Source organism: Rhipicephalus sanguineus, chromosome 1, assembly GCF_013339695.2.
Source record: "Rhipicephalus sanguineus isolate Rsan-2018 chromosome 1, BIME_Rsan_1.4, whole genome shotgun sequence".
NCBI classification, from domain to species: domain Eukaryota; kingdom Metazoa; phylum Arthropoda; class Arachnida; order Ixodida; family Ixodidae; genus Rhipicephalus; species Rhipicephalus sanguineus.
This window is the reverse complement of record NC_051176.1, coordinates 320,326,224-320,347,077: the sequence shown is the minus strand read 5'-3', so window position 1 is coordinate 320,347,077 and position 20,854 is coordinate 320,326,224. Positions and strand designations below refer to the sequence as shown.

The following is a 20,854-nucleotide window of genomic DNA, read 5'->3' as shown; positions in this document are numbered from 1 at the left end:
GTCCCTTTATCCCTTTGTAGGTTTGCCTACATTTTTGACAAGATGCTATAAAAACTGCCTGTACTGTATACATATAAACCACAAAGAAATAGTATAAAACAAATTTCATCAAGATCAAGCCAGTACTTTAAAAGTAGGACACATATGTCCCATTGACTCATGAAGGTACCATCATGCGATTACATCACTGGGTATTTAAATGAAACCATTGAGACAAGTGGCACAAAGTAGCACTTTTCAAGTTGCGCAGAGGAACGCTGTGCACACCTCATTTCCAGCAGCAGAACAGCATGTGCACGTTCACCTTGCAAGCCCCTTCATGGTGCTGTGGTCTCTTCCTGTAGAGCTTGCTTCACCGCATACACCGACCATTTTTTGTCGATTTTGTTGTCCCTTCTTCCGCTGTCAAAATTGTTGAGTACTAATGTTGTCCCTGAATATATGCTCACTTTTCAAGACGTATACGATACCAAGAAAGCTCTTCCCATGCTCTATTATCCACAATTAGGCTTAGCGAAGAGCGTGGCAATTTTACAAAAGACTCAGTTTCGCTGCATTTATCAGTCAAGTTGCTGCATAAGTCTACAAAAACACATCATGACTGGGAGCTGAAATCGCCTCTCTAGAAAACCTGAAAAGAACACTATCTGGCATTTTGAATGACAGGTTCTGTATATCTGAACAAGAGGAAAATTCAGAAGCTTCCGTAAAAAATGGAACAAATTTCAACGACATTGTGACACTCAGTGGAGTAAACCCAGCAAAATCACAAGGGGGGGGGGGAAAGCAGGTGATTTTCAAGGGCTCGTTTATCTTTGTTAGACACAATATTAATGAGAACTAACAGACAATAACGCCTAGGAAAGTATAGGGGGTGTGATCTGTAGTATTTAGAATATAAATGTGAAGAAAGTAAAGTGTACGAAAAGATGACTTGCTGCCGGCAGGGACCGAACCTTCGACCTTCGAATAACGCATCCGATGCTCTACCACTGAGCTACGGCGGCGGTCATCCTCCCGTCCACTTTCTGGGGTATATATGTCGATTTAAACCAAGGAGTGTTAGTCAGCGCCAATCGCAGCCATGGTGGCGAGTGTGGAACACTTTTTTTGCCTCTTGGCGTCATGTAGCACGTGATCTTTTTACGAGCTGGCAGCTGACCAATAATCCCTCGCCTACTACCTGAAGGCATTAAGACTGCCAGGACGAGACCCTCGCTATGAATGAAGGAAAGCAGATGATTTTCAAGGGCTCGTTTATCTTTGTTAGACACAATATTAATGAGAACTAACAGACAATAACACCAAGGAAAGTATAGGGGGTGTGATCTGTAGTATTTAGAATATAAATGTGAAGAAAGTAAAGTGGACGAAAAGATGACTTGCCGCCGGCAGGGACATATCTTGCTAAGTTGGCCATTTTGTTTATAATATATATATGTTTTTTTAGTAATATACAATTTCAGATCAACCACTGAAAAAAAAAAAGAGAGAAAGAGAGAGCATGGCTTCCTAAGTCAACTAATTGTAATGTGCTCATGAGCCTTGTATGAAACCGGTAAAACGGCAGTTGCAGTTTCAATACAGTCTTACAGAGCTTGGAGTATCGAACACAGTAACCACTAGAAAGTAAACAGATGTTAAAAAAAAGGTGAATACGAAATGTTCTGTACATTATAAGTAATGTTCCCCTAGAAGATAAAAACATGCACTCGGCTAGCACAGGCATCAGGCTGTGTATGATGTTTGAAAGATAGATCTCAAGGGGCAACACTTACAAGGGTGTTCCCCCCAGCTTGAACACAAGGGGGGTAAGACCCCCTGCAGAGTACCGCAAAGGTAGGCTGCATGCGGGCAACAGTGGGCGACGGTGGCCATTCCCCTTCCAGACTGTCCGGTGTGTTGCTAGCCTGGGGCGAGAAGTGACCGATCTTTTCGCCTCGATGCCGTGTTACGCTTGGAAGAACTGCAATATGTGTGTGTGTGTTTCTTCAAGAGGATATTGGAAATGATTTCGAGTCATCGACAGTTATGAATCGACTGCGCGGTAAATGGTGTAACTAATGAAACGTGCAGCGAATGTTGCCATGCGCTCACGAACTCTCTTCATGGCTTCATCGGTCTCTTTTTGTGTCACGACCTGGTGTGCTCGCTAGGTCCGGAGCTGTAAACATAGTTGCATTAGTGCAGTGACTTCGTGCAAGTACCATTTACTTCCGACACTTGGTGAACCTTGACTGTCTGTACTAGCTTTGCAGTCGGTGTTCAGGTTCACTTCATAGCGCACTCGAGAACATTATCGAAAATCGAGAACATTCAATTGTGTCCTTCGACTGATCAATGACGCTTGCCTTGCTTGCGCACCATGCATGCTGTTCAACTGGGTGATCTGTGTAATAGAAGTGGTGTGTGTACGGTAATTGGAAGTTGTTGTTAGGAACGCCACCAGCCCAACGCACGGGTGAATCAGCGTTCAGTAGGTAATGTGCATCTTATTTTGCGAATACGTTGTAATTTTCGAACAGAAGCGCAGAAAATAGGCCATCAAATACGACTGACATCACTAATCAATTGTTGTATTTCCTATTTTTTGTCTCCTTAAGGTTTCCAACGCTGCAGTGCTTTTGCAAATATTTTGCTGTGTTCTGACAGTTTTTTTTTTTTTTTTTGACGTTGCCCGCATGTAAAAAGCTGGGGTTCAGTTTCTGTACTGCTTTTAATTTCAACTTTTTTTTTTTTCGTAAGGCACTTATGTTAAAACTTCCTTGGCACAGTGCTTTATGTTCTTTTGATCAGAAATAACACATCCCGAAAATTTTTAAAACACATGCTACTGCAACGCAGTATGTATATAGGCCTAGGGCTCGCATGAAATCGATTCCCTCAATGAATGGGATCTGCTGGCTTTTTTTTCCTTTATTTTTTATTTTTTAATTTTTGCTGTGACTATTTCTCACCCACAAACAGCATTGTGAGGGTACGCTCGGTGCAATGCAGCATTAGCAACATTTGTTTTTGCAAAAAATAAAAAATATGCTTAGTAACGTTGCCTTATACCAAGTTTATCAACAGAGTTCCACGCTTCTGTTATGCGCAATGGCAAATGATCATGCCACAATTGCATTCAAGGTATACCAGTAAACAGTTCTTATTTTATTATATCTTCCACTTCGCTCTCATGCATGACACGCTTATAACTGAAGGAAAGAAGATTACTTTTAAGGGCTCATTTTTCTTTGTTAGACACAAGATTAATGGGAACTAACAGACAGCAATGCCAAGGAAAGTACAGAGGGTGTTATCTGTAGTAATTAGAATATAAATGTGAAGAAAGTAAAGTGGACGAAAAGATAACTTGCCGCCGACAGGGACCGAACCTGCGACCTTCGAATAACGCGTCCGATGCTCTACCACTGAGCTACGGCGGCAGTCATCTCCCCGTCCACATTATAGAGTATAAATGTCTATTAAACTTAGGAGTGTTAGTCAGCGCCAATAGCAGCCATGGTGGCGAGTGTGGAACACTTTTTTCTGCCTTTTTGGCGTCACGTAGCACGTGATCTATTTACGAGCAGGCAGCTGACCAATAATCCCTCGCATACTACCTGAAGGCATCAAGTCTGCCAGAACGAGACCCTTGCTATGAATGAAGGAAAGATTACTTTTAAAGGCTCGTTTTAGGGGCGAAGCTCCAGTTAGTCTAACCTTGTCACGCGTCAGGCGTAACCGGCAGTATCTCCCGAACAGTATCTCCCATCACCGATCCTTTGCAAACTGCCCACTACTTCGTCTTTGCAAACATCCCACTACGATCCATCACCGATCCATTACTTCACCGACCATAAAGCCGTTATAATGAAAGGGAAACGGAAGCCACCTTTGCAAACTGCCCACTACTTCGTCGTTGCAAACATCCCCCTACGACCCATCACCGATCTATCACTTCACCGACCATAAAGCCGTTATAATGAAGGGGGAACGGAAGCCACGTGTAGCTACCACTTACGATTAATAAAATTTCTTGTATAAATATATACAGTGTTTGCCGCGTCTTTGATGATGTACTGGGCTATCGCTTTGATTACTGCTGGGCGAAACCACTGAAGATTTCACGGTGTAACCATGATTGCTTCAGGAGCTTCGCCCAAGCTCTTCATCATTCACCTGTGGACATGTTGTGCATTTTTTTCTTTGTTAGACACAATATTAATAGGAACTAACAGACAGCAATGCCAAGGAAAGTACAGGGGGTGTTATTTGTAGTAATTAGAATATAAATGTTAAGAAAGTAAAGTGGATGAAAAAATAACTTGCCGCCGGCAGGGACTGAACCTGCGACCTTCAAATAACGCGTCCGATGCTCTACCACTGAGCTATGGCGGCGGTCATCCTCCCATCCACTTTATAGGCCATATATGTCTATTATACTTAGGAGTGTTAGTCAGCGCTGATCGCAGCCATGGCGGCGAGTGTGGAACACTCTTTTTTCTGCCTTTTTGACGTCACGTAGCACGTTATTTACGAGCAGGCAGCTGACCAATAATCCCTCGCATACTATCTGAAGGCATCAAGTCTGCCACTACTTTCTTCGCATTTATATTCTAATTACTACAAATAACAACCCCTATACTTTCCTTAGCATTGCTGTCTGTTAGTTCCCATTAATATTGTGTCTAACGAAGAAAAACGAGCCCTTAAAAGTCATCTTCTTTCCTTCATTCATGGCGAGGGTCTCGTTCTGGCAGACTTGATGCCTTCAGGTAGTATGCGAGGGATTATTGGTCAGCTGCCAGCTCGTAATAAGTTCACGTGCTACGTGACGCCAACAGGTAGAAAAAGAGTGTTCCACACTCGCTATCATGGCTACTGGCGGCGCTGACTGACGCTCTCACATTTAAATGTACATATATACCCTATAAAGTGGACGGGGGGATGGCCGCCGCGGTAGCTTAGTTGGTAGAGCATCGGACGCGATTTTTGAAGGTCGCAGGTTCGGTCCCTGCCCGCGGCAAGTTACCTTTTCGTCCACTTTTCTTTCTTGACATCTACCTTACATTTACTTCTAATAACATCCCCTATACTTTCGTCTGTTATTGCTCATTAATATTGTGTATAACAAAGAAAAACGAGCCCTTAATATTAACATTTCTCTCCTCTCCTCGCCACAGGTGATTGACAGTTTATATCAACCCAGGAACGGCAAGAACTGATATTGGTAATTTAAATGCGAGAGCGCTAAGAAAAACTGAACTTGGCAGCACTGACCAGACGAACGCAAACAATAAAAGTCATGATCCCAGCAGGAATCGAACCCAAGCATTCTGCGTGGCAGTCTGCTATACTACCACAGAGCCACGCCAGGTCTAGAAACTGCTTTGGAAAAACACCCTATGCAGGCGTAATGTCGGGGCAACGTCAATGGTGGTTGCAGTGCTCGCTATCTAATTTCATAACAAAGCAATACACATTACATATGTACTCCTATGATACAAGTGTCATGTCAGGTTAACGTCAATTGTGGTTCCAGTATTGGCTCCGCTTTTATTGCAGTCTAATAAACATTAGATTTGTATTCATATCCCCTTCAGGCGCAAATTATGATGCACTGTCTGCAAATGTCTCAAATTCGCACAATGTCATTCTAAGGCACTCAATATTACATTCCAAGAAAGAAAATAAAGTAATATGTTGTTTTGTGCGAGTTTTGCTAATTAGTCTTAATTAGAGGATGAGTCAATATTTAATTACTCTGCAGTCAGTCATGTTCCATTTTTATATAAGAATAAGGAAACTGTCGGCTCAAAATGCATGCGCAATTTGTTTTTGATTGTGTTCATTTCGTGCGAAGAAAAATAATACTTATGACGTTGGTCCTGGAACATGGCATGTACAGCGACTCGTCAATCACTTTAGTGCTTCCACCGAAGTGATTGGTTATGGTCATACTTAGCACAATGAGGATCAGGACACATTGACTATGAAGAAGGTTCATTTGATGCTACACGCAATGTATCTTGCCCTTTCTTTCAGACTAGTCCGAAAAACTGGCAAAAACAAGCTGCGTACACATATGTGGACGCTGTGCCTGAAGGGGACATGATTCAGCGAGGTATGTTCAAGCATTGATTGAGCCCAGAGGAATTCGCTAACAAATGTTATGTGTGATATTCACATCATCGCACCGTAGCGTGAACTTCGTTTCAATAACACAGACATCGGTGCTCTAATGTGAGTGCTGAAACTGTGTCAGACCATGAGTTACCATTTAAACGTCAGTGTAGTCAGCGTGCCTGGTAAGCCCACGATGTGCTCACAACTCCTCCATTCACAAAAACACGTCGATCCACCTCATAACGCTTGGCTCAAGGACAAAGATGCAGCACAGAAATATTGGCTGCCTGCTTCGTATAAAACCGACTCCCACAAGGTGTGGGATCTGCCGAATTTTTTTCCCACACTGAATGCAAAAATAAATGAGACTTCCAGATTAAGCTTGGTTGCTAGTGAGCTACTCTCTGGCATTTGCAAAACATGATAAAAAAGCGACGAAGTACTTCTAGGGACCGTAGTACTGGTAAATGTCCGGCCACGCTCTGCGTTCAATGCGCCCGCACCCAAAGCACTTGGAAGGGATATGGCGGCGAGAGGTTGTGTGATATGAGTAAGCCAATCACAAAGGCGCAAAACAGATGCGATACTCTTATACCCCCCCCCCATGATATGGTGGCACTACTAAAGTGGTTGCTTGGGCGAGTTGGTACGACATTATTGGAGGGAAACAGCGCGAAAGACGAAGGACCAGGCAGAGAAGGACACAGACAACAGCGCTGTTGTCTGTGTCCTTCTCTGCCTGGTCCTTCGTCTTTCGCGCTGTTTCCCTCCAATAATGTGGCACTACTGCCACCTTCCGAAACTGCGGTAAAACAATTTTTCTCGGGCTTAGATAGATTTAGGTAAGAAAGCAGCCACTTAGCGTTGTGCTCATTGCAACACTTGATGCATTTTTCTGCAGGGACGTATGTGTCCCACTGACACACAAAGGGGCCCTAACACTCTTCAAGCCCCCATTTTTTTTCCTTTCAGGTTGCATAAACTGAAGGATGGAAAGATTAAAGCAGCAGGAACGGCAGCGATAAGGGGACGCAGCCCGATGCTATTCAGCCTACAGAGTTAAAAATACAACAAAAAATAAAAAATGTGTACCCTCAACTCGATTTTTGGGGGGTCACATGACCGCATTTCACTTGCCACTGACGTTGCAAGGCGCCGCCAATGGAATGAGGAGTCATATGCCGCAAAAATTTTTCGAACCCGTCAAGTCTAAGTGGTGTTACCAAATTATAGAAAGCACGTTCCGCAGCTTTCTCGCTCTGCTCAACGCCGCCAGCGCGCAGAAAGCTGCGCGGGGCGTGGAGGGAGGGAGGGCAGAGGTGCGAAGAGGTGCCGAAGAGTTAAGTCAGCGCCGGCGGAATTTTTTTCATTTTTTTTCTCTCTGGCACCTAGGCGCAACCACGTGGTCTGTGGCGCCACTTCCGGTCGGCTTGCGCGGTCGTCGTCAAGCGGAGCCCACCGCACCATGCGTGTATCGCGCGTGCTTGAAAACTGCGAGTTGGTTTGGTAATGTTGGGTGTGCACCTCGAACTGCCGTAGTGTTTTCATCGCTCTGCCGACCATGGACACAAACCTGCGTGCGCGTTTGGAATGAATGACAGCTGAGATGGGTTTCGACCCACACTCCGATACACCGCCTCATCGCACTGCTTGCGCTTGAATCGTATTCAGCACTGCAAAGCTTCGTGCACCCTTCTCCCAGTGGCGGTACTTCGATGCTGTTTGCTCTTCGAGTGCGGGCTGACAACAAAGAACTAATGACTAGAAGAAAGGATCGTGGGGCATCGGGCCGGCGCGGACCCATCCCCCAGCTGTCTGCAGCTTCCGTGAAAATGCGAGTCTCAGTCTGCTTGGTTGCTGTGTCGCAGTTTCTCAGGAACGTGAGACTACGGGGAGGATACGCCGAGGTATGGTTCGATGACATATTGAACAGACAACGAACGGGACTGTCGCCATACAGCGAACACAGGTATCCTAAACTAGCCGGCTCCAGCAATGTTATCGGAGAAATGCTGCACCCCTGCCTCGGTCGGTCGTGAGAACGTGCCGACGATGCAGTTTCCAGCTGACGAGGCAACACTCGAACGGCTGCCACTCTCAACGGCAACCGGCGATGGTCAAAAGCACAGAAATATTCACGATTTCGGCACTGCGCATGGTGAAGAAAACGCAACCACGCAACTACGAGCAGACGAGCTGTCGGTGAGACCGGTAGTGCTAATATTAATGTTTGCTCGGTGTTTTCACGATATAACACAATATAAACATACATATTATCTGCTTATTGAACTCAAAATTAACAACTAAGGTAATAATGAGGGTGTTATCGTGATTATAACATCAGCCAATGGTGGAACTGCCGACAATCGCGTCATATATTGCGGACTAATACATCATTTGTCGAGAGAAGAGGGAGCGATTTTCAGCTGACTGAGAATTTATTGTAAATTCCAGGCCATGCGCTTCGCTATAATATTTGGCTTGCCGGGACCCTCCACTACCGACTGGCAGCGCTTTTTGACCCTGCTCAAAAAGTGTTGCAGGGCCCCTTTAAAGGCCCTATGTAGGCGAAGCTTGCACATCATTGTTGCCTGTTCCACCCAGGGCAGCGATCATGCTGTTGCGTGTATCCGTACCCTAAACGGTGCAACAGCAGAAGTTCCAGTTGCTTATAAAAAAAACTGACATGCTGCAAATACGTTAATTACTTGTAACTCTTACTGCAAAAAAAAAAAAAAGCAAGCATTGCTGTTTGATAACAAAAAACAGGACAACAAAAGCCTTGCACTTTATAATGTTTTGGCTGTAGCATTTGGGTTGACACCTCATGGTGGCTGTCGCAAATGAAATGCGGCAGCCTTTCGTTCGTGTGGCATCGCACACGTACTTCATGTTGCAGATGTTTTTTGGTCATGACTAGCCAGATGTACCTTAGTCACTCTACGCTCATGCGAGACTGACGTTGCGCTGCACAGACCGTGCAAATACAGTAATAAATGCTGGCCATTTCAGGTTCGTGCGCGCATGGATGTACATTTGTTGCTTAGTAAGCGGAATCTTCATTTGACTGCGTGGCGCATATTTTGTCAGGGGGTTGCAAAGGGGGATTTAAGAAATTATGATTGCGAGCGTGAATTAAGCATCGTGCATACACGTAAGTACCAGTACGTGCTTTCATCTTCAGCTCATATATGCACCTAGAGTGCAAATATGCGAGATATATGCAGTATGAGTGGGTGCATGGCTGCAAACGCTTATCTGCAGCAACTAACATACACACAAGCTTAAGGATATTTCCTCTCTGTCAAGCCTTCCATGTTACTGGAGGGTTCTGGGGTGTAGCCGGGGGGGGGGGGGGGGATCCCTTCTTTTGAATGCATGTGTGTGCACTTGTGTGTGTTCCTGCCATCCGGTCAAACATTTACAATACATCCACAATGTGTTGGTCACTCCCCTGACCCATTCTGAAGTGTTTTCTTCGCTAGCAATGTCGCTTCTCAACACGACAGTCTCCTCCAGCAGATGCGGAGACGTCCCTATAAAGCACTGCCAGCAGAAGCTACAGTCGTTCAAGCTTGTCCACTATGGCACACTTGAACATACTGCATGATTGCGGCTTTGGGCTTGGCAAGTGCAGTGGTGCGCATGGCGCGTGCGATGCACATCACATTTTTTAACCCATTGGTGGACACAATGAGGGAACATTGTGACAAACTATTGCTTGCCATCGCATGCTTTTTCCCACGATTCCTTGTCGCGGCAGTCGTGCAGAGTTGCCGTTCACTTCGCAGCTCCCTTTGTTAACGCAATGGCTGCTGTAAAACTTAAAGGAGCACTGACATCAAATTTACGCATGTCAAGATTTTTGCATCCACAAGTAGTTATCTACGCCCTAGTAGCGATTCGCGACCGAAAATGCAACTGAGGGACGAATAGCTATCTGTTTTTTTGATTTACATCACCAGTATCTAGCACGATTCAAAACGGCCGGCAAGCCCGCCATTTCTTAGCGCTGGCAGCACTCCCTCCCGGTCAATTCCACACCGCGCCCCAGTTTACCACTTGTCCACAGAAAAGAGTGACGTGAGGATCAGCTGCTCAGCTATCATTTCGTCTGCTAGGCGCACACGTTCAGTCATGCCTTGTCACCAGCATCGCCGTCGTCGCCGTCAAAGGTATCGACTATGTAGTGTTGAATTGGCATTCTGGAACTTAGAATCACCGCGATACGCGACATCGCGAATCATTTTCGCTTCGACCCTTTGCAAAACAGTGATTCAAAAATGGACGCTGTTCCAAGCAGCAACGAGGAGGTGCCCGGGGACGCACGCTTGGGCCATACTCGCTGGTGTGTCTCAATTAGCTATATCAGAGAATTTTAGCGTACACAGCATTCCGGTATACGCAAAGGGGTCTATGGAATATCGGCATAGCGAATGCACACCAGCGGAGAAATACAATAACATAGGTTTCTACAAGAACAATTCTGTGCTCGCCAGGTTCTTCTTTGCACCGCCAGATGGCCCCACCTATCCGGCCTCTCACGGTTACGGCTGCAGTAACCCGGTACAGTAAAAGCTCGTTAATTCGGATTTCTAGGGACCGGAAAAAATGTCCGAATTAACCGAATGTCCGAATTATCGAATGGTCGAAGTAAACACAATAAATGCAAGTTTTTTCAGCATACCTTTACTTTACATGGTAATCGCGGATGCGTCTCTGTTTTCGAGCAGAAATTCGCGCGGACACAATTTTTCTGAGCCCTTCAAGGTGCTCAGCAGCTCGCATGCTGTCTGCAGTGCCAAAACAAAATTCTTTAAGGACGACGAGAGCCTCCGCGGCTTCCTTCACAGTACGAGGGGGCCTGTGTGGCTCATAGTGTGGCTGCTGCTCTTCAGGCTCTTCGTTCTCGGATTCGTCGCCATGCATCACTTCCTTGACGATTTGCTCATCAGTCAGAGAGCCGGCAGTGGCAACGCCATCAATGCCGATATAATCGTCGAGTGTCACTGCATCAGGCATAACACTTCCGAAATCCTGCCCGTCATTGGCACCGTCGTTCGGCGACACTTCGACCACTGCGGCATCGCTGGAGTCGGGTACAACAAAGCCACTGTGCCTGAAACAGTTGGCAATGGCGTGCGCAGGCGTGCTCTGCCACACATACGCGAAGAATGCTAACTGCGCTCAGGAGACTCACGTCGTATTGTTTGCCGACGTCATGGCGCAGGAGCTACTTCTCGCCGGGAGAGCCCATTTTTCAGGGCACGCAAAATTTCTACTTTGGTGGTGAAGTCCTTGGCCTCGAACTTGGGCCGCTTCGCCGGCGTTGCCATCGGCGGAGAGTGCGTTCACACGACAAGTCAGCACAAAAGCACCAGCAACGATCAAGCTAAAGGAGCCGTACTGAATTTTTCCTCGTTAAAACGGCGTTCAACGATGCAGCACACCAACGGGAACAAAGCAACAAAAATGACACCGCGCTAAACCCACACCGCCCACACGCTATCACGCGCGAAGAAAAGGCGTTCAACCAGTCTCAAGTCAAGCCAAGCCGATAATTGATGTCCATGGCGATGCTGCGTTTGAGCTTCACTCTTGTTCCGAATGGTTCTTTTGTCGTTTTCGAGCCTCGCCAGCGGCCCGAAAGTCGCCGAATTATCCGATTTGCGGTCAAATCTGTCCGAAATAACGAGCGCCCAGTCTCATAGAGTGATGCATGTATTTACAGGGACCAGATGACGTGTCCGAATTAACCGATTTTCCGAATTAACTAGAGTCGAATTAACGAGCTTTTACTGTATTACGCTAGCGCAAGGAAGTCCACGGACGAACTAACATTTACTAATAACGCTACATACGTGTTACTTGTTAGGGATGATTATCTATAGGCAGCTCTACTTCGATAGCTTGTGGTCGTGTTGGCGTGTACCGTACGTGTAATGAAACGCCACGCACTTTCCGCTTTTTCCGCGCCTCAACGAGCAGGTACGTACTACAGAGCGGTTCCCCGACATGCTGGCACGTAGTCGCTCCGATTGATCGCACTCGCACTGAGGATCACACGACAAATCAGTCGATACGACACGATGAATCACAGGCACGGATCGGGACAGCAAGGAGAGCCACTGGCTGGGAGTGAGAGCCAGTGAGAGCGTCGCCTGGCGTCGGCGGCACAAATACACTCAGTTCGTTGACGTCACTGTTACTAGCGTATCGTCACTCAGTATGGTATGATTGGAATCTATCACACCTGTTACGTAGCACTAGTGTCGATGTCGCAGCGTGATCAATCTTCCGTTGAGCTTTCGTACGCTGTTTGCCCTCGAAATAAAATTACTTCCACGCGACGGACACCATTCAAATTTGGCCAAGGAGACCTATGCATACCGAGCAATCGAATGAAGGGCACATCTCGACTTTTAAATTTGATGTCAGTGCTCCTTTATGAAGCTGGTGATAATCGACACAGCCTAACGTCGAAAAAAGAAATCTGACGTCACCATTGCATAGTGTCCCAAGAAGCACCCAGAGTACGATAATGGAAAAAACGCCAGCAAGGCAGACTAGAGGCTTCCGGCACCCGACGAGCACACGCAGCTGCTTAAGTTTGCAGAAGGGCGCATTAAGATGTTGATTTACTGTTTACTTATGTCATGAGGAAGGGGCACGAGGCACTTGCCGAAGGATGGAAAGTTTCGATGCGCGCGATGGTATGCACCTCTGCCACGTCCACGTACGGGAGTGGTTGGAGGGGGGTTCGTGGCACGCGGCCCGAGCCGTGGCGAAAAACCCAAGGAGAGAGAACGGGGATTGTCTGTGGGGCACCGTTCGAAGAAGGTCGAAGAAGCCCGCAGCAGTGCGGGCAGCACCTGTTCGTACCTGCGCGGTAGTGTACGTTCGTATCAAACGTTGCTGGGTGAAAATTGCTTCGCAACAACTGTACTCTAGCACAATCAGTCTTGGGCAGTAACAAGTTACTCGTAATGCGTTACCGGTAACTAGTTACTTTTTTCAGTAACGTGTAACTGTAACTAGTTGCTTTTAAGTTAGATGCATCGTAACTGTAACACTGTTACTTTTTTACACAGTAACTGTAACGGGAAATAGCGTTACAGATACTTTCCCATTTCCTCTCCATCTTTCACCTTTCCACAACACCGCTTCCCTCGCAGTTTGGGTGGGGAGGTCGCTAAGACTAAGTTCACATCCGTTTTTTTTTGTTTTTTTCGACATATATATCCTTTTGGTCACTTGAGCTGTTAGCTCTGCTCTTGGTGTACCGGTGAATCATCAGGATGCCAAGTTTTTCGTCCGAGGCTCCGAGCTAATCGTGTTTGACAGGCGGCTAGAAAGCAGCAGACTGCAAAATGGTCGAGAGCCAGAAATACCGTGAACTAGCGAAGCAATTTTTAAAACCGCTTTAAAACCCCCAACTTCGTTCGCGAGCCAGCGTCATCGCATTGTTTAGGTCAAAGCTATGTCCAGTTGTCCAGCAGCGTTCAACAAGCTCAGTCTTAGAACATGTTGCATGAGTTGCTTTAGCAATATCCCGTTTGACGACCCTTTCCTGCCCGTTTCGCCGATGTTAAGTCACGTTGCAATCCCCGCATCGTGCTTGTAGATTTTCATGAACACATGTTCCACGAAGAGCTTTGCGGCTAGCAAACGCAGAGCCCTCCGAACAGGGTCTGATACACCTTGAAACATAGGAAACAGACACAATGGATGTTGTCAATGGACGTTTCACCAACGGTGCATGAACAAATAAACACTGATGCAACAAAATGAGGCGTACACAAAGAAGGCTAGTGTTGGGCCACCTTTTAGGTTTCCTTCGTCTAGGGTTTTACAACGTGCAATTTTGACTACCCGCGCATGCCTTCGTATGTATTCATTAAATAAATCCTATCATTTGGTTTGTGATCTATTACATATTTTGTACAGTAATGGAAAGTAACTATGTTACTTTTTCAGACTAACTGTAACAGGTTACTTTTTGAACTTCTGTAACTGTAACTGTAACACTGTTACTTTTTACTGGTAATGCGCCCATGACTGAGCCCAATGCAGGCTAACGGGCCTTGGCAGGGTCTACAGAAAAGTTCTCATCACCCGGAAATTCGTACCTGCCATGATTGTATCACCGAGGTTTAACTGTAGTTGTTATTATGGTTATCTGTGGCTGTTGCAATTGGTTTATTGCTGTACATCCAAACTTGCTTTAGCCAGTCGTGCATGTATATAAGTGATGACCAGAAGTGCTGCCATCGCTGATGACACCGCACAGGAAAGCAAGCCCCAACCATCACCTGTGATAACCCCAAGCTAGATATTAGATTTCGTGGCTAATCATCAATTTACTGTTATCAAACCTGTCACACAGCCACTGATCACCGTCGAGCCCGATCCTATGGCATTAGATCATGATCAAAGTGGTAGCCATTATATGCTGTCATCTCCATCACATGAATGATTGCTACCATGTCGGAGTGGAAATTCTCCACGTTGATCAAAAAATATTATCGGAGTTGGGCTCAACTGAAATTACCCATCTGTCGTCGGTGTGGCATAGGCACATCAATCAAGCCCAGCACTGACACGGGTACAACCACCCGGTTTTTAGTAGGTTGATTTTATTCGACATGACGGTACAACTGACAGCCTCATTAAGTATCAATATATTGGACTTAGACTGAGCAAAAGCATTATGGAAAGCACGAAAACACGTTCAATACCGATTCAAAATGCTCATTTTGCGGAAGAATATTGCCCCGGGCGTTTCTTATTATCACTTTTGCTGCATTCGGTTTTCGCCCACAAAGACTGTCAGCAACATTCAGTGCAAACCGCGCCTCATTTTTTCGAGAAGCTTCCAGATTATTGTAGATCGTTTTGTAAGATTGCGCGCAAGACACGAACACTTAAGCTTATTCTAGAGTTTGCACGGCAACCAGCGATAACGCTGGAATATTCAATGACACATGTATAAATACCGACAAGCTTCACCGCTTGTCAGTTTTTCGACAGCCGACGCCCAGTTCGCCGCTACCAGTGTACAGCGTGTATTGCTGTAGTTTGAGTTTTCATTTCCCGGCCACAAGTTCGGCCAAATAAAGTTTCCTCTTGACCATGCCAGCTGTTGTCTTTATCGACGACACGATCCCGTGACCTCTGGTGGAGGTGCTGTTCAGTCATGTACCGGACGCCCCCGTCAAGCCGTGAACCCAGCCCACAGCGCGGAGAAGACATCGACGCCAACCACGACCAGCGAGCTAGCCGTAGGCAACAAGGTCTACCACCGGAGTACAGGCCTCTACCCGACAAGACTCGGAAGACCAAGGCCAGGACCACGACTGCGGCAACGATGACAGCCACTGTGCCACCACCCGTGATCGTGATGCAGCAGCCAAGGGAGCCGCCGATCTTTCGGGGATCATCATGTGAGGACCCATAGACGTGGCTCGAGTCATACGAGAGGACTGCGGCCTTCAACAACTGGGACATCAGCGACAAGTTACGCTATGTGTACTTCACTTTGGAAGACAGCGCCAGGACGTGGTTCGAGAACAGGGACTCTACCCTGACAACGTGGGACATCTTCCGGACCAGCTTCCCCGCAGCGTTCACAAGCGTCGTGCGAAAGGAAAGGGCTGCCGCATTACTGGACACATGGGTCCAACTCCCGAACGAAAAATTGACGATCTTTGCGGAAGAAATGACCAGGCTTTTCCGCCACACCGACCCTAACATGACCGAGGAGAAGAAGGTTCGTTTCCTCATGTGAGGAGTAAGGCAAGAGCTCTTCGCTGGGCTCATGCGGAACCCACTCGAGGCAGTCCAAGAATTGTCTACGAGGCCACAACATTCGAGAGCACGTTGGAAATGCGCACCCGGCAATACAACCGCCGCTTGATCAAAGACAGCGCAGCGGTTCAAGCTATCGGCTCCGACGATCTGCACGAGACCATAAGGGCCGTAGTGTGCGAAGAACTTCGTCGAATGTTCCCGTCGTGCCAGCCTCAAGATGCCTCGATTGCAGACATCGTCTGACAAAAAATCCAGCAGTCGCTGCGCGTCCCTGAGTCAGCGCAGCCGCAAGCAATGAGCTATGCCGCTGTTTTCAGCCCAACGCCCCCCCCCCCCCTCCCCCATCCTCGCCGACGTCAAGACGCTGTGCCAACCCAGCAATTCTGCCACGAGGCACCACCGCCGGCACCACAGACGTCATATCGGCCGCCAGCGATACATGCCGAAGAAGACAGACATTTGGCGCGTGCCTGACAACAGCCCGCTCTGCTACCACTGCGGGGAGGCCGGCCACATGTACCGCCGCTGCCAGTACCGACAGATGGGGCTACGCGGATTCGCCGTCAATGCACCACGCCCGCAGCCAGGCAAACGGCCTCGCGACATCGATGACTATCTCACCGGAACACAGTGGCAAGAACGACGACCTTCCCGCTCGCCGTCGCCCGGCCGCTACATGCCACGGCACCGCCGGCAGTACACTGGCCCAAACCGGAGCCGGTCACCTAGCCCGTATCCGGAAACTAAGGGCAGCAACCGATGGAGATGCGGTTGCTGTACAATGAAATGCCGAAGATCCTCCGCGGTCGCCGCCGCCGCCAACGCATCGAGACCTGCAGAACACGACGCGAAGCAGACGAAGCCCTGCCGACGAAACCTCATGGACCGAAGAAGACCTGACGACGCAGCATGGAAGCACCGGAACAAATCTACACAGCCATGATCCTACGGCACGACCTAACCGCAACGCAAGGCGACGGACTAGCGACTTCGACGTTCTCATCGACGGCCACAACGTCACCGCTGTCGTCGACACAGGGGCCGACTATTCCGTCGTGAGTGGGCCATTCGCCACCAAGCTGAAGAAAGTAAAGACCGCTTGGAGTGGACCCGAAACCCGGACAGCTGGAGGCCACCTGATAACACCGATTGGTGTCTGTACAGCGACAGTCACCATCAATAACCGAACTTATCCTGCGAGCTTTGTAATCCTACAAAACTGCTCCAGGGATGTGATACTTGGAATGGGCTCCCTAAGTGACCATGGCGCCATCATCGACCTGAGGTCTGAGTCGATAACACTAACCTCAGACAAAGCGCTCCCGCCCCACGCGACGCCAGGGAACCATGCACTGAATGTGATAGAAGAGCGGGTGACCGTTCCACCGCGCTACAGCGTCATTATTTCTGTCGACACCGAAAAATCTGCGAACCTTGAAGGAGTCATCGAGGGCGATCAGCACCTGAATCGTCAAATTTGCGTCGCAAGTATAGCCGAGCTGCGTGACAGCAAAACAAAGGTAGTGCTGACAAACTTCAGCCATGAATATACACCAGAGAACGCCTGTCTCGCACCCAGGCTGCTGGCGCGCCGAACGGATACTCTCGCACCAAGACTGCCAAGGCGCGCGCGGGTTGCACCAAGTAAACAGGGCAAGCTGCAGTTCTGAGACTTTAAAGTGCGAAAAAGTACCCGTTCACGCTGCTTCAGCGTATAAGAGCTCGTCTGGGCACTACTGCGTCGTCTTTGGATGCCAAAACAAGCAGTGCAACAGGAGGATATTACTTGGCGTTGTCTGCGACGATCACGACGCGCCACGGGAATAGTGCCGGTGCGGTGTTTTCAGCTTCGCCCCAAGTGGATAACTGCGATTCGAGCATAAAAACTAGGAGCCAAGTGAAAATGCGCGAGTAAGTACACTAAGTGTGTGTATTCTGCAGTGTGATGCCCACCTATTTTATTTTACGAACCTAATTTGCGTGACACGCAGCTGGGTTGAAAGCATGCGTGAGCTTCGTGTGGGGGTGCACTTCATACCTTTGAGCATTTCCTTTGACGAAAATGTAGTGCAAGTAGTGCTTTCAAGCACAAGCAATCAGCATGCTTTGCCACTTTCAACGTAGTATTAGGCTTTAGTTCTTTTGATGGCATCTACACCTTCAAGATCTCGTCTTCAAAAGGTAATAAATGGTATGGTGTTCCTCAACAGCTGGCCAGAATCTCGTGCTTTAATTTCAGTGTTTGATGTCCCCAGATTTATTTTGACGCAACGCATCCAGCTGACATAATACATATATTGTCACGTAAGTAAACAGTACTCGCGCCACTGTCCTTTATGTCGCAGGCGCAGCGCTAGCTCGAGCTTAATCGGCTTAACTAATAGCACAGTTTCGGTTGTAAAGCATAATCGTTACAAAATTAAAATCGCGCAGATAGCTTCCAAAAGGGATCGATGAACGATACTGCAGGCGATACTCCCTGATATCAAGGAATTATACCAGCCGAAAACAGACGAACACAGGAAACGGTGAAGGAGACAGGAAAGCGGCTAGACTACCAACTCTTTTAATCACCAAAGCGAGGCTCAAATATATACACTCCTGCGGTCACATGGTCATATCACTATCGCTCTTTACATCAACCGAACTAACCATATAGGCATAAACACAAAACATGGCATGCTATTACTGTGTGTCATCTTCGCATCCTCATTTCCTTCTCGAGATTACAAAAAAGATTGCAGGAAATCTTGTTCCATTCTGCGCAATGCCACAGAGCTATCACTACAACATTCTTCGCCCTTCAATGCGCAGAATGGAACAAGAATGGAACAAGCATCAGCAGCAGAAAGTTTGACAAAATGCCGCATGCATGTGATGTTGCCGGATGCCCAAATGGTGCACGCCGCCAGTGCACGCCAGTGTGCAGTAAAGGCAGGCAATGTTGGGCACGGCAACAGTGACGTGAGAACGACCACTCTCAGGCGGGTGATTTGAAGTGCGCTAACGAGATGCGGACCACTAAAACGTGATTTTATTTCAAAATAAGCACTTCCTTGGCACAAAAGTAGCACTACGAGGTTTCTGGACCGCTATTTCAACAATCAACGTCGACATAATATTTGCCTTTAGTGTCCCTTTACAGACAGTTAAACATTAAAATGGACGAGACACTAGTGGGCATGCTATATTCCCTAAATCTTGATAGGTACTCTCATTGCTGATATTCCACAAATGCAGTGCAACTGCATTTGTGGATTGTTTTCTCTTTTCCTAAGTAAACCTACAGGAGTACTTTATAAACAAAATAAGTTTAGTTAAAAATACCATGTAAATGTGGGAAGGCTTCCAAACGCTGACAAACTCAGTAGAACATATAATAGCGCGTCTCTTCCGTTGCGCACTACAAGAGCGCTAGGTGCCCAATGAAGTTTCCGAAAGTAGCCACTCACAACCTGCCTATTTTATTCGAACTAGAAAACAAGCACTTTCAGCTCGCCCTAATACCACCAGCACTTCAAGCTATGCTGAATGTCAAAATATGCAAAGAACAAAAAAATAAATGCCCTGCATGACAGCTGCTGGGGGGAACCTGCTTCGGAAACGTACGCATTTTATTTCAACATTTAACGGCTCCGTCGTCGTTAAAGTTATTGTCCCTGTAGTTTGATCATCGATGAGCATCTTAGGCAACAAATGTTAGTAATTTAGTGGTTCAAGCGAGCACTGAGTTCGGTTTCAGGCGCCCGCAATATTCGCGAGAGAGAGCGGCTCGTCTGCTATCGCTGCTCCTTGGACCCCTCGAGAGGGCGCGCTTGTAGTTGTCGCTACCTATAAAAAATAGAGGGACCTTAGCTCGCTCCATTCCGACGTGTGCTCTAGTATGATAGGAGACCGCTAGAGGCGCAGCTGTGCTCGCTTTCGTATACTCCGACGCGTGCTCTCTAGAGCGCAGAGCGACCCTAGTGTGACGTTTTCAAGCTTATGCCGGCTTCTATGCAGTGGTCAGGCTTGGCGGTGGCTACTTGAAATATAGGACCTGTTGAAAGTGCCTTCAACATTTTTTTTGTGCAATTACTTATGCACAGTTTATTTCAAGAATGGAACTTTGTGTGAAATGTATTTTCGTTGAGAGTTTAACACAGCATACTCGGAGAGTTCAGCTGTTGTGTGCCGCCGCAGCGACATCGTCTCATCTCAACTTGTTGCCGGCGCGCGATGAACCACGCGAGCAACGTACAGTTCTTGTTTCTGGAACGTTCAAACCACGAAAAAACAGGCGCTGACAAGGGACGAGTACTGAAAACACCCCAAGGTAATGCTCGCTGAAAGCTTCAGCGTATAAAATGCTGCGCGCATCCACTGAGAATTCAATACTAGAAGCCACCATTTATGTCACTGAAATGCTAGACTTCACCACCAACAGACGGTGATAAGGCGTGTTCGTTCATTCCAGGCATGTCAGGAGCGCCGTTGAGCACCGTCACGTCGACGTGACGGTGCTCACTTTTCCGGTTTTGCTCAACAGCCAATCAGAGTACCCCAAAGGCGATACTTTTGCGATTGTCGCCTTTTGCCATCGTTTGAGAATACGGCCCCTAGCAACTCTTAGCAAAACTTAGAAAAGCTTAGGCAAGCCAAGACCAGCTAGGTGCCCACCACCTCTGCTGTGACCCAGCCTTGTGATTGAAGAAATGTCACGTTGCGCTTTATCAGGCGTCCCGGTAGGCGCGCAGATGAAGCGAGCGAACGAGCAGGCTGGCAGGTAAACAAAGATGCAGTACTCTTAAACACGCGTTCCCGCGGTCTCAAAAATTTTGACCGCTGCTGTACTTATCATTTGTCGCATGCGACCGTTTAGTGCGTAGTTTTTAAAGTGTGTCCCCAGCATGTATGTTTTAATGAAGTCAGTATCACTTACTAGCAACGTGTC

At 47.4% G+C, this 20,854-nt stretch overlaps 1 protein-coding gene and 1 non-coding gene across 5 annotated transcripts in view; one reads left to right on the top strand and one right to left on the bottom strand.

Moving 5' to 3' along the window:
- LOC119379486 (nucleolysin TIAR) overlaps nucleotides 1–20,854 on the bottom strand; it is a 320,162-nt gene that overhangs the window by 161,160 nt on the left and 138,148 nt on the right. The window lies entirely within an intron of this gene.
- On the top strand, nucleotides 4,939–5,011 carry Trnas-cga (transfer RNA serine (anticodon CGA)). The gene has a single exon. It is a non-coding gene; the product is annotated as a tRNA-Ser (tRNA).